Consider the following 15,365-nt stretch of genomic DNA (forward strand, 5'->3'; position numbering starts at 1 on the left):
TGAGGTCTCAGGTGGATATAAATTTGCGGAGAAAACTATTCAAACCACCAGACCCCTCGCCAGCCTGAGTACGCCAAACCTAATTTGCTAACCCGCACACCACCTGGCACGGTCACGGGCCCTGTCCCTCTGAGCCTCCCAGGCCTGCTCCCAGACACCCCGCCCCATCCCCTCCTCCCACAGACTGCCAGGCCCTCAGCCCTGGTCCCGGGCTCCCTGGTGCCATGCGTGCATGCCTGTGTGCATGTGCACAGACTCCCCTTTTCACTTGGCGGTGAGAAAGGGGGATTCTAGGCTTGAGTTGGAGCCCACAGGGGCCTCTCTGCTCGGAAATGCTTCTTCCTCTCCCCCTGGCAGCTGTTTGGCTTGGCAGGCTCCCAGCTGGCAGGCTCGCCGCCAAGGAGCCCTGGGGGGCAGGGGGAGGGAATGGCGAGGGGCAGGCAGTTCCCTCCTCGGGCCCAGGCCCTGGGAGCTGGGCCAATGGCAGGCCTCCCTGCTGGCCCGCTCCAGCCCCCTTGCTCTTGGTCCTCCTCCTCCTCCTGTCCTCCTCTCCATCCCACAAAGGGGAATTCTGGAGACCCCACCACCACCCCACCCCGGCCAAAGAGAAGACGTGCAGAAGGGGAGCAGCATTGGCAAAGCAAGAAACACACACCGGGAGAAAGAGCAGTTGGCAGACCCTGGGTCTTTGCTCAGGGGGCTTTGGGCACTCTGAGGGCACCCCAGGACAACCTAGACTCTTCCAACCTCTGGATCCCCTGTCCCCACCCTCCCACCCCGTCCACCCCGCTCCTCCCACATTCCTGAAATCTCCTGTCCTTAGCGCCCCCTCTAGGGCACTTGGCTTCTCCTTCCAGGGCCCCTCTGAACCCCCAAGCTGTTGCCCATTTTTCTGAATCAGTCCTCCCTTCAGATAAGTAGGATTGAAAATCATGCCCCCCAGCCCCCAGCAGGTCTGGGACCTTTTACTACTGATGGAAAAATAGTAAAGAAACATACAGGGAGGGGCCCAGTATAATGAGCCTGGGTTTTAGGGTCTAATAGGTCTGGGTTTATGTCGCAGCCCTGCCACTTAAAACACCCGTGTGACCCTGGACAGGTGATTTAGCCTCTCTGACCCTCAATTTCCTCTCATAAAAGTGGGGGTATTCATAGTTAATTTCCAGATTGCAAGGATAAAACGTCACAGCTTCTGAAACAAGGTAGGTGTTCTCTGAATGGTAAGAATGTACTACATGCCAAGCACTGCGTTAAGTGCTTTGTATAGATTAACTCATTCAACCCTAATAATAACGTCATGAAACAGAAACCGTTGCATGGCCGAGAGAGCTGAGCAGTGTCCCATAGCTGGTAAGTGGCTGAGTTGGGATTTGATTCCAGGTGCTTTGAATGCAGCCCCTGCTCTGTGCCTACACCACTGGCAGTGTAGCCAAGGTCTCTAGTATTAGGATTAATATTAATAGAGAAAAAGTGTGCTTAGGTAAATTTTGGAAGGAAAAGGTATCAAGTATAGTTTTAAACTTACTTGGGCTTCATTTTAAAACTTTTTTTTAACCCAGTTATTTTACTCGATTTGCCAGCTTTAGGGAAGAGATCCAAATTTGGGAGCAACCCTAAAGGTTCCATGTTCGTATTGCTTGTGCTGGCCATCACGGCAGTCTTGCTGGAGATGAACCACAGCATCAGAGCCCATGCTTCATTGTCAGTCTTGACGCAAAGATGTCACCAGTTCTAGTTATCTGTCACCACATAATAGGTGTTGATTGGAAACTTTTCCCAAAATGGGGTAGAACTTCTCAATTATCTCTTCCGTGTAACTTAAGCATAGTAATATAAATAAAGTAATAGTTGGATGTTAATTAAAAGAAGAAAGGCATAGAGAGCAGATGGGCTGCCAGGGTTTTCCCAGGGGCCCCTGCAGGTGCAGCACGGAAGTCTCCCTTGCCCTGCACACATGGATTTGCATGCGGTTCTTGAGTAGGGATCTGCCCAGCTGCCTTGGCAGTTCTGGAAGTCCCAGACACGGGAGCCAGCTCATCCCAGCCTCCCAGCCACGGCAGGAGACCACTGGACCGGAGGCTCCTTCGGCTCTCTCATGCCCTGGCACATCTGGAAGCTGTTAGCCTCCATCCCCTTCCCCACCTCCGCCTCCGTGCTCCAGCTGTTCTTGGTGGTTAATTCTGGGAAGGACCCCTCAGCCATGGATGCTTGCAGAGGATGGGGTGGGGGAGGGGGTCCTCCCCACTGTGCTGGTGGGGGGGGATGGAGGCGGGCAGGCTGCAGAGGGTTCATATGCGTCACCCAGAAGAACTGGTCTCCTCCTCCTCCAGCCTTGCAGACCGTCTGCCTGCCCTTGGGGTTACTAGGGGTTGAGTAATGAGGAGGGAAGAGAGAGGGAGGAGGCACGGGAGAGTGTGAAGGGAGACCAGGGAACAGAGACTGAGAGAATGTTTCTGCTGGAAGAGATCTGCAAAAAGTCATCTGATATTGTCCATCCCCCTGTTGCCTGGGGGTCATGACAACAACCACATAGTGTAGTGGACAGAGGGTAGCCTTTGTGGTTGAGCAGAGCTGGGTCACAATCCTGGCTCCATTACTGTTGGTCTGTGTGACCTTGAACAAGGTCCTTACCCTCTCCAGGTCTGAGCAGCCTCATCTGTGCAATGGGAAGATGGTACCTCCCCTGCCAGAGGGTTCCCTGATTTGGTTCACACCCCAAATCATTGGCTTCCTCCTCTCTAAGAGCTGCAGGAAGCTGCGTGGGATGCCTTCCCCTCACTCCACACCCTGCCCCACTTTCTGGGGTCTCACTCACTAGTGACTGCACCCAGTTCATTCACCCCACACCTGGACCTGCTCTGAAAGCCATGCCCTACCCAGATGGAGCCTGACTCTCCCTCCTCTTTGCCCAGCTCTGCCCTCCTCACTTTCTAAACTTGCTGAAGACGCCCTGCTGAGGGAGACTGCCTCTACTCTCCCTCCACCTCGTAGTAACTGTGGCCTTGGGGAGGTTATTGAACATCTCTGAGACTCAGTTATCCCGGGGGTTCAATGTCATCACTGCTGCAAAGATGCTTACGTGCTGTCGCATGTCATCATCACAGCAATTCTGGAAAATATGGTTTCTTAGCCACCATTTTATAGCTATGGAGGGAAGGACAGATGCTTACATTCATTGAAGACTTGCTACACACCAAGCCCTGTGCTGGGCCTGAAAGAAAAGCTGAGAAAATCCTGGATTCTCCCCCTTAGAAGATGTGGGCTTTAAAAAGCCAAGGACTGGCTAATATCTCCTGTGGGTACTACTGCAAAAGGGCGGTGTCCCCAGGCCACCACACAGCCTGCCCTGTCTGTTATCATCCTGGTTGGGACACTCAAAGCACGGCTGCTCAGTCCCAAGCCAAGGAGCTGATCCACCACCTGTACTTGGATGGCGCTACGCCCACACTTTCCTGCCGGTCAACAGGCTCCTGTCCCTCTGGAACAATGAAATCACGTCCCCCCTTCCCCCCCTCCCCCCACCCCCCCTCCGGGCTCTGACCCCATTCTCAGCCTCTCCTCTCCCCACCCCTCATTCCACACCCCCTTAACCCATTTGATGACTGGTCCGCAGTAGCCAATCCAGGTTGACTCCTCGTTATTTTTTCACAACCATTCGAGGGCTCCTTTTATGCCAGGCACTGTGCTAAGTGCTTTACGTCTACTGTCTCATTTGACACACCCCCACAGCAAGCCCCCAGATGAGTATTATTATACCAATCTTGCGCATGAGGAAACCAAGCCTCAGAAACAGGGCCACCCCATGCACTGGGCAGACCTAGTCTATGGGACCAGCACCCTCTGTGCTTGTCAGCAGCCTTGCGCTGGTGTTAAAGAGCCAAGTCCACCCAGAGCAAAGGATTCTAGACCTGAGCAATCAACTGCCTATGCGTCAGCGCTCCCTAGGTGCCCACTAGGGTCTCAAACAACGTGTCCAAAACCAAACCCCTGATTTTTCCCTCCAAATGCACTTCACTCACAGGTTCCGCATCACAGCTAATAGCAACTCCATCCTTCCAACAAATGGCTCAGGACATAAATCTCAGTGCCACCATCAACACCTCTCCCCTACCTCTTGCTTTCAATCATCAGGAGGTCTTGTTGGCTCTACCTTCAAAATATATTCAAACCCCACGACTCCCAACCGCCAAGCTGCCATCTCCTCTCTCCTGGTTTAGTTCAGGGGCCTCTCACAGGTCTCTCTCCTTCTGCTTTTGGACCCTACAGTCTACTCTCTACACAGTCACCAGAGTTAGAGTTGACCCTTTTCAAGCCAACCTCTTGCCTCCTCTGCTCAACACACCCCAGTGTTACTTCCCACTCGGCATAAAAGCCAGGCCCGTACAATGGCCTCCAGCACCCACACATCTGACCTCTGCCCCCTCCCTCCCCTCTTACCACCTTCCCTGTGCCCTCTGCTCCAGCCACACTAGCCTCAAACATTCAAGGCACTTTCCTGCCTCAGGGCCTTTGCTCCTGATGTTTTCTTTACCTGGAATGCTTTGCCCCCAAACATCCTCATGGCTCATTCCCTTACCTCCTTCAGGTTTTGATCCTAAATCTCACCTCTCAATTAGGCCTACTCTGACCAAACTATTTGTTTCTGTACCAACCTTTCCATCAACACTCTCAATCTTCTCCCCTTATCCTATTCAACTCTTAATTTCCAAAGCCCTTATAGGTCTCTAATATACCCTATAATTTACTTACTTTTGTTTCTTCTTTATCATCTCTCTCAACCACTAGAGTGCCAACTCCATGTGGGCAGGCAAATGTCTCTGTTTTGTTCACTGCCATATACCAAGGACCTAGAACTATGCTTGGTACATAGTAGGTGCTTAATAAATATTTCTTGAATGAATGAGATGACTGAGCTGGTATATATCCCAAAGACACCTATGGGACAGCGCATCTTGGGGGATTCAGGTGAGCTATTTGAAAGGTAAATTCACTTTTTTGCTAAGCATTTTTGGAGGTCTGCCATGTATCAGGCCCTGTGCTGAGTCCGGGAAAGTGATCAGGGACAGACATGGTCCCTGCTCTGGAGACTGCTTACCCAGAGGAGGACACAAGTACCATGTCCAGGAGTGGGGTCTCAGTGGAGGTCATTCAGCTTAATACAAACAGTAATCACGGAGCACATAGCATATGTGAGGCCCCTTGCTAGGACACCAGTTTTATTTTGCCCTTAAAATAGGTTTCACGGTTGAAAACACCTTCCCATCCATATCTCCTGAGACTCCCACCATCACTGCCACCATATCACCTCCAAACCCTCCCTCCTTTCCTCCCTTCATCCCTCCCTCCCTCCCTTTCTTCTCTCCCTCTTTTCTTTCTTCTAGAACACTTACTGAGCATCTGTTCCTTTCATAACACAGCAAGCTGTGGGTTGTAGGGTACCAATGTGGTTTCAGAGTCCCAGGAAATTTAAAACTATTTCAGTAAAAAGACCAAGCTGTTAGATAAGGAACAAACAAGCCATAGCCCTCAGGAGAAGGTAGGCTCAACCAAAGATACAGGGAGTTCCCAAGAAGAGAGTAGATCTGAGCCAGATCTAAGACCAAAAGAAAAAAAAGAGTTTTCAGATATTCCAAGGTAGAAAGGAAGAAGGAAAAGGATGCCAGGTGGAAGGGACAGCTTGAACAAAGGCTCAGAGAAGAGAATGAGCTGGCATGAAGGGCATCAATCTGGTTGGCACAGCAAGGTCATCTGAGGGGTGGTAGGATGTGCAGAGCGCCCAGCCCATGTGATGCGTGAGAAGGTCAGCAGTTGGACTGTGCAGCTGGACTTGACCACAGGCAGTAGAGCAAAGCACCAACTCTGGATTCACATGGACCTGGAACCAGATCCCGGCCAAGCCCCTTGGGCAAGTCACTTCCTCTCTGCCTTGGATTTCTCACATTTAAAATAGAGATAATTCCCAGCTCACAAAATGTTTATGAGGATTAAATGAGATGATGTATATGAAAACTTCTGGCATAGTACCTTGTAGATGCTTTTTAAAAAATGTTTATTGAATCTGAGAAAATGAAGGCAGAGGGTGTGAACCACTCATTCAGGTTTAGTCACAGAAAGAGGGAAACATATTGCACAATGGCCGGAGAGTGCAGAGCAGGGTCAAGGGAGACTTTTTTTTTTTAATTGTGGAAGACTGTGGGTATTTGAAAGCTGAGGAGGATGGGTGCAGCCAAAAGAGAGGCAGGCTAGTGATGAAAATGTTGTAAAACTGACTGTGGGGATGGTTGCACAACTCTGTGACTAGACTAAACCATTGAATTCTCACTTTAAGTGGGTGAATTGTATGGTATGTGAATTACACCTCAAGAAAGCTGCTTTAAAAAAAAAAAAAAGCAGGCTGGATAGAACTACAAGCTCCCAGGAAGGGGGTACTCAGCGAGGGCCAGACTTAAAGAAGAGACGAGGATACGGCGTTCCTCCAAGACAGCCTGGTGGGCTGGTGGGCTCACTCCTCTGTGCCACAGGCTTTAATAGGTGCCTACCAAGTACCAGGCACTGTACCAGGGACTGGGAGGCTGAGATGCCCTCGAGGTGCTCACAGTGCCTGGGCGAGGCCAACAGGAGCAGAGCCATGGGAGGGCACGCAGAGTGTGGTGGAAGCAGGGAGGACACTGCCCTGCTCCCAGTCTTCAGCTGGAGGGGGCTTGATGTCTCGATCTGAGAAAGACCCACCAGTGGACTCAGTGCTGAGGCAGACAGACACCTGGGCTGTGACTGGGGGTCGACGCATAGCAAGGTAGGGTGCTCCCTAGTCTAACTGGGACAGTTGTTGAAAGTGCCCCATCCTGGAAGAAGTCAGAGTCCTGAAGCCATCACCCTTGATCTCCAAATCGCTTCCATGAGACCTTGACAAGGGACCACCAAGAACATTCATGGAGTCCTCACTGCATACACAGCTCTAACCTGCATGTGGTGTCTTTGTTTTCTTGAGTAAATGCCTCCCACCCCAAAACATGGTGGGTCCTGCTCATGCGGTAAAGCCATGCTTTTGATGACAGGTGGAGGGAGAGACCTGGTGGGCTTGGGGACAGGGCAAGGAGTTCGTTTGGGCCACTTTCTGTGGACAAACCACAGCTGGAAGAGCACCAAGAGTCAGACAGATCTCTTGAGTCGACAGTACATGTCTTTAGGACACAGCCCAGACCAACCTGTAATGTCAGGCGTCCAGCATGTCCCCAGGCACCAGGCTGTCCCCACCACCACCACCACCGCCACCCAGAGCTAACCACAGCCTTCGTCTTCGCCTCCCCCACCCCCAGAGCCACACCCCTGCTGGCCCCTCCCCCTACACCACCCCGCCCCACTCTGGGCTCATCGGGCAAACTGAGGCAGTGTGCTGGAGGGAGGGTCCTAAATGGGGTCCTGGCTTCTAGCACCCCGGTTCTGCCATCAACCTGCTGTGTGACTGCCCCTCTGGACTCCGTCTCCTCACCTGTGAAGCGGGGGGACATGGCAAGGTTCAGAGCATAGGTTCCAGACCAGAAACTCCAGACTCCTGGGTTTTGATTCCCAGCTCTTCACCCAGCTGCTCTGTGAACCTGGGAAAATTATGTGTCCTCTTTGTGTTTCAACATCTTTAACTGACGTGGGGGTAGTGGTAGCATCCCCCTCAAATGTTAGTGTGAGGAGCAAACAGGTGGATCGATATAAAGCACTCAGGATGCTGCCTGGCTCATAACTGTTAACTGTGTGTATTATTACGACTATGAGGTAGGAGTGCCCAGTGGTCTCTGGGGTCCCTTCCGGCTCTGGCTGGAGTTCTGCTGGCACCACCATATTTGTCTGCGTTTCTAATTATGCACAATATGTTGCTGTTATTTGTAACCTGGGCATCGCAAATCTGATGACTCCTTGACCATGGACCTCTTTGACTTACCCTTTCCTGTAACATCCAATGCAAGGCTTGAGCCCCACTCGCAGAGCCCTTCCCCGAATCTCTGAGGGCTGGGGGATGGGGGGCTTCTCCCAAGTCTTTCCTCATGAAGCTCTCTGACATTTGGTGAGCTGCTCCTAAGCTTCACCAGGCCTACATCTATGTGGCAGACTTAAGTGAAGGTTCAAGTGTACGGTGGAAAAATACAGCACAGAGCGGGAAGCACCTTCAACATTGAGGTGAAACAATGGGCATCTGGGTAAATAAGCCCCAGTACACACACAATGGAACACTGTGCAGCTGTAAAAAAATAATAATAATGCAAAAGCCCCTGCTGCCCAGAGAAGGATCACTAAGTAAATACCAAGCTGGGTGCAGGATACTGTGAAGGACACATTTGTGAAAGAAAGGGAAAGGACCATAGATTTATATACATTTGCTGTATGTGCATAGACTATCTCTGGGAAGCCACATAAGAAACTGGTGGTCACCTTCGTGGCTGGGGGCAAGGCAGAGGGAGACTTTTCATTGTTTACACCTTCGTACATTTAAAATTTTGATATATGCAAATATATTACTTACTAAGAAAAAAATAATAATTTTTTAAAATCAAGGTGAAACTTCATTGGGAGTTCCCTGGTGGTCCTGTGGTTAGGATTCGGTGCTTTCACTGCCATGGCCTGGGTTCAATCCCTGGTTGGGGAACTGAGATCCCACAAGCCTCATGACACAGCCAAAATAAAAAATAGGGGCTTCCCTGGTGGCGCAGTGGTTGAGAGTCCGCCTGCCGATGAAGGGGACGTGGGTTCGTGCCCCGGTCCGGGAAGATCCCACATGCCGTGGAGCGGCTGGGCCCGTGAGCCATGGCCGCTGAGCCTGCGCGTCCGGAGCCTGTGCTCCGCAATGGGAGAGGCCACAACAGTGAGAGGCCCGCATAACGCAAAAAATAAAATAAAATAAATAAATAAATAATAAATAAATAAAAGATGAGACTTCATTCTGCCTAGAGATGTCTTTGCTGGTCCTCACCAACTGGCCCTCTTTAGAGGGCCCTACCCGCACCTCTCTCTGCCCAGCTGCCTCAGACATGCCAGTTTCCTCAACATCTTGTAATATGCAAAACTTTCTCTCTTGACCTCATCTTCACCTATTCAAGGCCAGGCCTGTCTCTCCCAAAGGGCCCATTGCTGTATCTTCCCCACAAAAGAACCACTTCCTCAAGACGAAACACAGTACATTCCTAGAAAGCAGAAAAAGTGGCAGCAGCTTCTGTATTAAATGGCCCTTTCGTTTTTCTGCCAGGTCTGTTTCCAAACCAGCCTCCTGTCTGGACTGTGAGTTTCTTGTGGGCAGAAACTTGTCTTATTCATCCTTTATCTCCAGCCTCATAGGTGCTTGCCATGCACACCACGTCATTTGTCCAGGGGATTCACAGCATCCTAAGGGCAGGAACTCCAAATTATCACATCTGTTCCTCCCTCAATGCCTAGCACAGGACAGCTCAGACCTCACACATAGAGCACGGCTAGGAAATGTCTGTCTGAATTGGTTTGGTAAGGTAAGTGTGTGGATGTGGAAAGATAGACAGGGAGGGTGGAACTTGGGGCAGATCTGGAGCAGGAAAGCAGCTGCTGTATAATAATAACAGCTCACGTTAACTGAGCATTTTACTACCTGCCAGGTGCTCCTCTAAAAGCTTTTCATGTGTTACCTCATTTAATCTTCACAACAACCTTACCAACTAGCAACAACCCTGTATTATCCCTATTGTACCGATAAGGAAACTGAGGCATGGAGCGATGAAGGAACTTGGCCAACATCACTGCAAACAAGTGTCAAAGCTGGGATTTGAACACAGTGTGAACCCAGAGCATATGTTCCCAACTTTATCTCACATGACCACAGTATAAAGCATATGCTCTCCAGAGAGAGCCTGGCCTGGCCACAGCACAAACGAGATGGAAGGGCTCAGCCCAGCCAGAGCCTGGGGCTGAGAGGTGGAGAAAAGGCCTTATAGCAGGGGTCTCCAATCCCCGGGGCTGCGGAGTGGTCCGCGGCCTGTTAGGAGCGGGGCTGCACAGCAGGAGGTGAGCGGTGGGAGAGCCAGCGAAGCTTCATCTGCAGCTCCCCATCGCTCTCATTACTGCCTGAACCACCCCCAGCACCCCACCCACCCCCGTCTGTGGAAAAATTGTCTTCCACAAAACTGGTGCCAAAAAGGTGGGGGACCGCTGCCTTATAGAATCTCCCTCTGCAGAGATTTTTCCAGGAAAGGGAGGACCACTCTCGGTCCAGGCCTGCTTGGAGGGTGGGGGGCTGGACACAATCACCTTCCAAGGTGTTCAGCATCTTCTGACTCGCAACTGAGCTGACAGCCCTAAGGGCAGAAGACTACGTTTGGGGGTCCCTCATGGCTACAGCTTGGAGCGGCCACCCATGCCAGAGATTAAAGGTGGGAACAACACAGCTCCTGAAGAGAGACAAATGTCGATCTGATCCCAAATCCCTGCCTGGCAGGCAGAGGCCCCAGCAAGGCCACCAGGAAACAGGCAAGAGACAAGAAGGTTGGGCTTTCCAGCTCCCAGACTGCTAATCCCAGCCCAGAGTGGCCTGACCCCTCCCACTAACCACCCGTGCTCCCAAGTGTGTCCCAGCCCACCAGAGGGGCCCTACACCCTCCCGGGGTACAACAACCCTCAGCTTTGATGTGTACCAGTAAATACACACCCCAAGAAATCCATTCATTCTTCTCCCATAAGTTTTCCCCGAGCTCACTACACTGGAAGCCCTGTGTTAGGCACCAGGGACGCTGGCCCACTCAGAAGTTACCCATCCATTGGGGAAAAGCGGTGCCTGAACAAGGAAGTACACTGAGGGTCCTTATCGGTTAGACACTGGGAAGGACATATGGGAGCCCGATGGATGCAGAAGTCAGTCAAGGCTACTTAAAGGAGTTAGTTAATGTTCGAGCTGAACTTTGAAAAAAGTAATAAATGAGGTCAGGGGGAGCAGGGAAGGGGATGAGCTTTCCAGGCAGCGCTGAGGCCATCGCATTTGTGTGGCGGCCAGGCCAGCCTCTCTCTGGAGAGCATATGCTTTATATTTTGGGAGACTGCAGGCCAGCTGGGGAGGGTAGGTCGTCTGGGGTGACCGGCTTGCGGAGCCGAAGAGTATCAACCACAGGCAAGATGGAGAGGGGAGGGAAGCAGAGGGCTGGGAGCCACTCGGGCCCCTGCAGGGTCCTGGATTTATGCTGCAGGAGACAGAGAACCACGGAGGGGCAGTAAGCAAGGGCGTGACATGCTAGGGGGGAACCCTGGGCCTTGATGGTCAGCCTCATGGTCTGCGGGCCCCTGCTGCCCTTCACACAAAGCAGGATCCTGTCTATGTGTGTTTGAACCATGTTTCACCCACAGGCATGTTAAGGGAAGAGAAAGGAAGAGAACCCCACACATGGCTGGTCTGGACGCTGTCCTAGGCCCCAAAGGTGGCTAATGCCAGGTCCAGCTGGTCCCCATTGCTATCGACCGTAACTCCAGCAGGGGCTCAGAGGAGAGCAAAGAGAGCCTTTCATGGGGGAGGAGAGACTGGAAATAAGGTGAGAGATTTAAGATGACAGCAAACACTTATTGAGTGTTTAGCATATACTGGGCACTGTCTCAAGGCTTTTTACATATTAATCCTATGAAGTAGATTCTATTACTGTCCTCATTTTACAGAATGAAGCAAGTAAAGCACAGAGAAGTCCCACGGTATCTACCAAGGGGATTCAAATCCAGAGTCAGGCTCCTTTTGCTTATACTATAAATACTTACTGAACACCTACTATGTGCCAGGCACGGTCTGGGCACCTAGGATACAATGGTGAATAAACAGCGAAGTTACAAATAGTCCATGTTGTCAACAAGTACGCCGCACTACCTCCCTGAGGTGGGATGAACAGAAGCAAGGGTCAGTCCTCATGCCTGGAGAGGATGCTCAGTGCCCCAGGGCATTATTGGCCCAGTTGCCAAGGAGAAAGAGCAGCCCCTTTGCTAAGAAGCTGGTGGCATCTGGGGCTCATGACCCCTTCTCTGATAGCCAGGCTACTGGACGGAGGACCTAGGGCTCAGGCCCTGCAGCACCCACCCTCACCACTGGGAAGAGTGTCCCTCTCACCGTCTCTCTGGGCTGTGCCCAATCTCTCGGCAGCCACTGGGGGGGGGGGGGGGGGGCAGTCTGCCAGGCAGACTTCACAGGAGAAACAGAGGAGACTCAGTTTCTCCTTCCCCAAGTCTTTTCTCGACCCTGCAGCACCGAGGGCTTCTGTCAGGCCTGGGGACTAGAGCGAATAGGTAGGAGGAAATAGCAGGACACTGGGGCAACTGGGCTGCTCTCCTGCCTGGGTGGTCAGCAGCTACCTCTGCAATATGACTCAGCAGCAGCCACTGAAGCCAGGCAAGGGAGAGAGGGCTTTGGTGTTGCAATCTTGCGCCAGCTACTCCAGGCAGGCGGTCTGAGGGCCAGGTCAGCCTCAAGGGTGTGGACTAGGGTAGGAGTGTGTATTGGAGGGATCTTTGGGGAATTTTTTAAATTCATAGGCCAAGGGCAAGAAAGGCATTATCTGAGCTTATATTCCTGCTGCAAGCTCTACAGAGCCCCTGCCATGCCCTTCTTCCAACCAGTTCCTTTCTTCCTCCTCTTTCCCCAAGAACCTCCCTGAAATTCTACCTCCTCCAGATAGCCTTCCTGAACTGTCAGAAGTTAATGCTTCTCCTCGCCTCTGATCCATGTACCAATGCACAGACTGACTCAAGGCTTCTCCAGTGTTTTCCTCAAACTGTCATCCAAGTCAGGGAGTACAGCGCCCCCATGCCTCCTGACACAATAGTCAAATTCTTTTGACATCTGATCTTTTAGCTTCAAATATATGTGAGCTTTGCATTCTACTCCAGGATATAGTCATACATATCTGTTATTATATTGTGTTATTTTATTTTTTTACATCTTTATTGGATTATAATTGCTTTACAATGTTGTGTTAGTTTCTGCTGTACGATAAAGTGAATCAGCTATAAGTATACCTATATCCCCTCCCTCTTGAACCTGTATTTTTTTTTAATGTCTTAAGTTACTTACAAGGTGAATCATAATTTTTCTCCTAATACCTTCTAGGAAATTGATGCTGCAAGAAGATGCCCCACGTGTAACCTATAACTTTGTAAAGTGCCTGGGACTTCAGCACGAATATCATGTATGCCTCGACTGGAGGACCAATGAGGCAATAAACTTCAGCTGGAAGGACACAAGAGCTTCTTGTTGATACAGAGACACTGAGCCCTGCAGTCCTTAGGGACAGCCAGGCACGTGGGCAGCTGGAGCACCCTCTGTGATCACCTCTGGTAACAGAGAACAAATACTACCTTGTTCTATGGATGCCATGATGGGGCTGTGGTCAGGAAGCAGTTATCTAGAACAATGGTTCTCAAACTTGGCTATAAATTAGAATCCCCTGAGGATTTTCTAAAAATCCCAATGCTCAGACCACAACCTATACGAATTAAATCAGTGTCTCTGAGGATGAAATCTAGTCAAGGGTAGTTTTCAAGCCTCCCCCAAAGGATTCCAATGTGCAATGAGTTTGAGAACCAAGGATCTGGGCCAACCCCTTTATAATGCAGATGGAGGTGCTGAAACCCAGGGAAGAGAACTGACTGCCCAAGGTCATGAAGCATGGCAGCGGCCAGGCCCAAGTGTTCTAGTGCCCAAGGCAGCCCTCCTTCTGCTGTGCCCCTGCCCCCATCCTCCACGTTGTTGTGGGAACTGAGCTGGCCAACTGCTACTCCCACATGGACCTTGGGGTTCTTGGCTCAAAAGAAGAAATCCAGGACAGGCTGACAGATCCCCCTCACCCCAATATGCCCCCACCAAGCAGCCCCTGAGGCTGGACACCTTAGGGCAGAGCCCAACCCAGAAATTCTCCGGGCCCCGGACACCACCCTGGATTTAACAGGAGCTCAGGGAGACTGGGGGGACAGGTGGGTCTTGCTGCAGGGACACCAAAGGGAGATGTGCTACAGCCATGGTGAAAGGGCTGGGGGCAGGAATGGATGATGACTTCCCTGGCCCTGCCCTGTGGGGCCCCGTACTCCCCACTCCCTCCATTCCCCACCCTTCTAATGATGTACTGACCCCTGCCCTCCACTTCACCACCCTCGCCCCCACCCACCATGGGAGGTGACAAAAATGCCAGCAGCCTGCAGAGTGTCAGCAACTGTTTTCATTCTGGGGTCTGGATGGGCTTTATAGGTCCATCTGGGGCCCTGCAGGGCCCTGTATCCAGGCTATCCTGTCTGTGAGGCACACACACACTAAACAGAATTTCTGGAGGCAGAGGAGGAGGCATCTCAGGGGTTCTGAGCCATTGGACTTGGGTGGGTGGGCGGGGCCGCAGGGGAAGACAAAGAGGCTGAATGGTGGGGGGAGGGTGTCAATACTTCTGTCCCCTTCCTCTCCTATCTTCTAACCCAGTGCTTCTCAACCCTGGGAGCACCAAGAAGCATGTGGTGGGGGGGGCGGTTTTAAAATACTGATGCCTAGGTATTTGAAAGTTGCTAAGAGAACAGATCTTAAAAGTCTTCATTACAAGAAAAAAAATTTTTGTAACTATCTGTGGAGATGGATGTTAACTAGGCATATTGCGGCGATCATTTCACAATGTATACAAATATCAAATCATTATGTTGTACACCCGAAACTAATATAGTGTTATACGTCAATTATACCATAAAAAAAATTTTTTTTAATTAAAAAAAAAAAACGACTGATGCCTGGGAACTTCCCCGGCGGTCCAGTAGTTAGGACTTGGTACTTTCAAAGCATGGGCCGAGGTTCGATCCCTGGTAGGGGAACTAAGATCCTGCTAAGCCCTGCGGTGTAGCCAAAAAATTTTAATAAAAAATAAAAACGACTGATGCCTGGGCTCCGGCCCTAGGGGCCGTCTGCTTTTAAATCTCCACACGTGATTCTTTTTTTTTATATAACATTGAAACTTTTATTTTTTAATTAAAATTCAAGTTGCTAAAAGTGGATAGAGTAGACAGTTGGACAGCCTATTTGGCAGAGCTATGTTTGAATAAAAAAAAAAAAAAAAGATGTGCAGCCCGGGGGGAGACCCCTGCCTGACAGAATCATACGGACAGGAGGATGGATTCTCAAACTGAGCAGAGGGTCAGGGAAAGTGTCTGCCCTTTCTGGGGGGTGCAGGGCAGGTAATGTACCCTGGCCTCCTTCTTCAAGTCCATCATCAACACGATGCAATAAAATGTCATGGCTGGAGCACACAGAGATGCTGGTCCTCTCACTCCCCTTTCCTCGCCTTGGGCAAATTACTTGGCTTCTCAGAGCCTCGTGGAGAGAATATTTGCCACCTGGGAGGTACCTGTGATAACTAAGT

The 15,365-nt window shown here is 51.0% G+C and overlaps 1 long non-coding RNA gene across 1 annotated transcript in view; it reads right to left on the reverse strand.

The window, feature by feature from the left end:
* LOC132431516 (uncharacterized) overlaps positions 1-15,365 on the reverse strand; it is a 75,220-nt gene that overhangs the window by 46,681 nt on the left and 13,174 nt on the right. The gene's annotated exons all lie outside the window — the stretch shown is intronic.

Source organism: Delphinus delphis, chromosome 10, assembly GCF_949987515.2.
Source record: "Delphinus delphis chromosome 10, mDelDel1.2, whole genome shotgun sequence".
Taxonomy (NCBI): domain Eukaryota; kingdom Metazoa; phylum Chordata; class Mammalia; order Artiodactyla; family Delphinidae; genus Delphinus; species Delphinus delphis.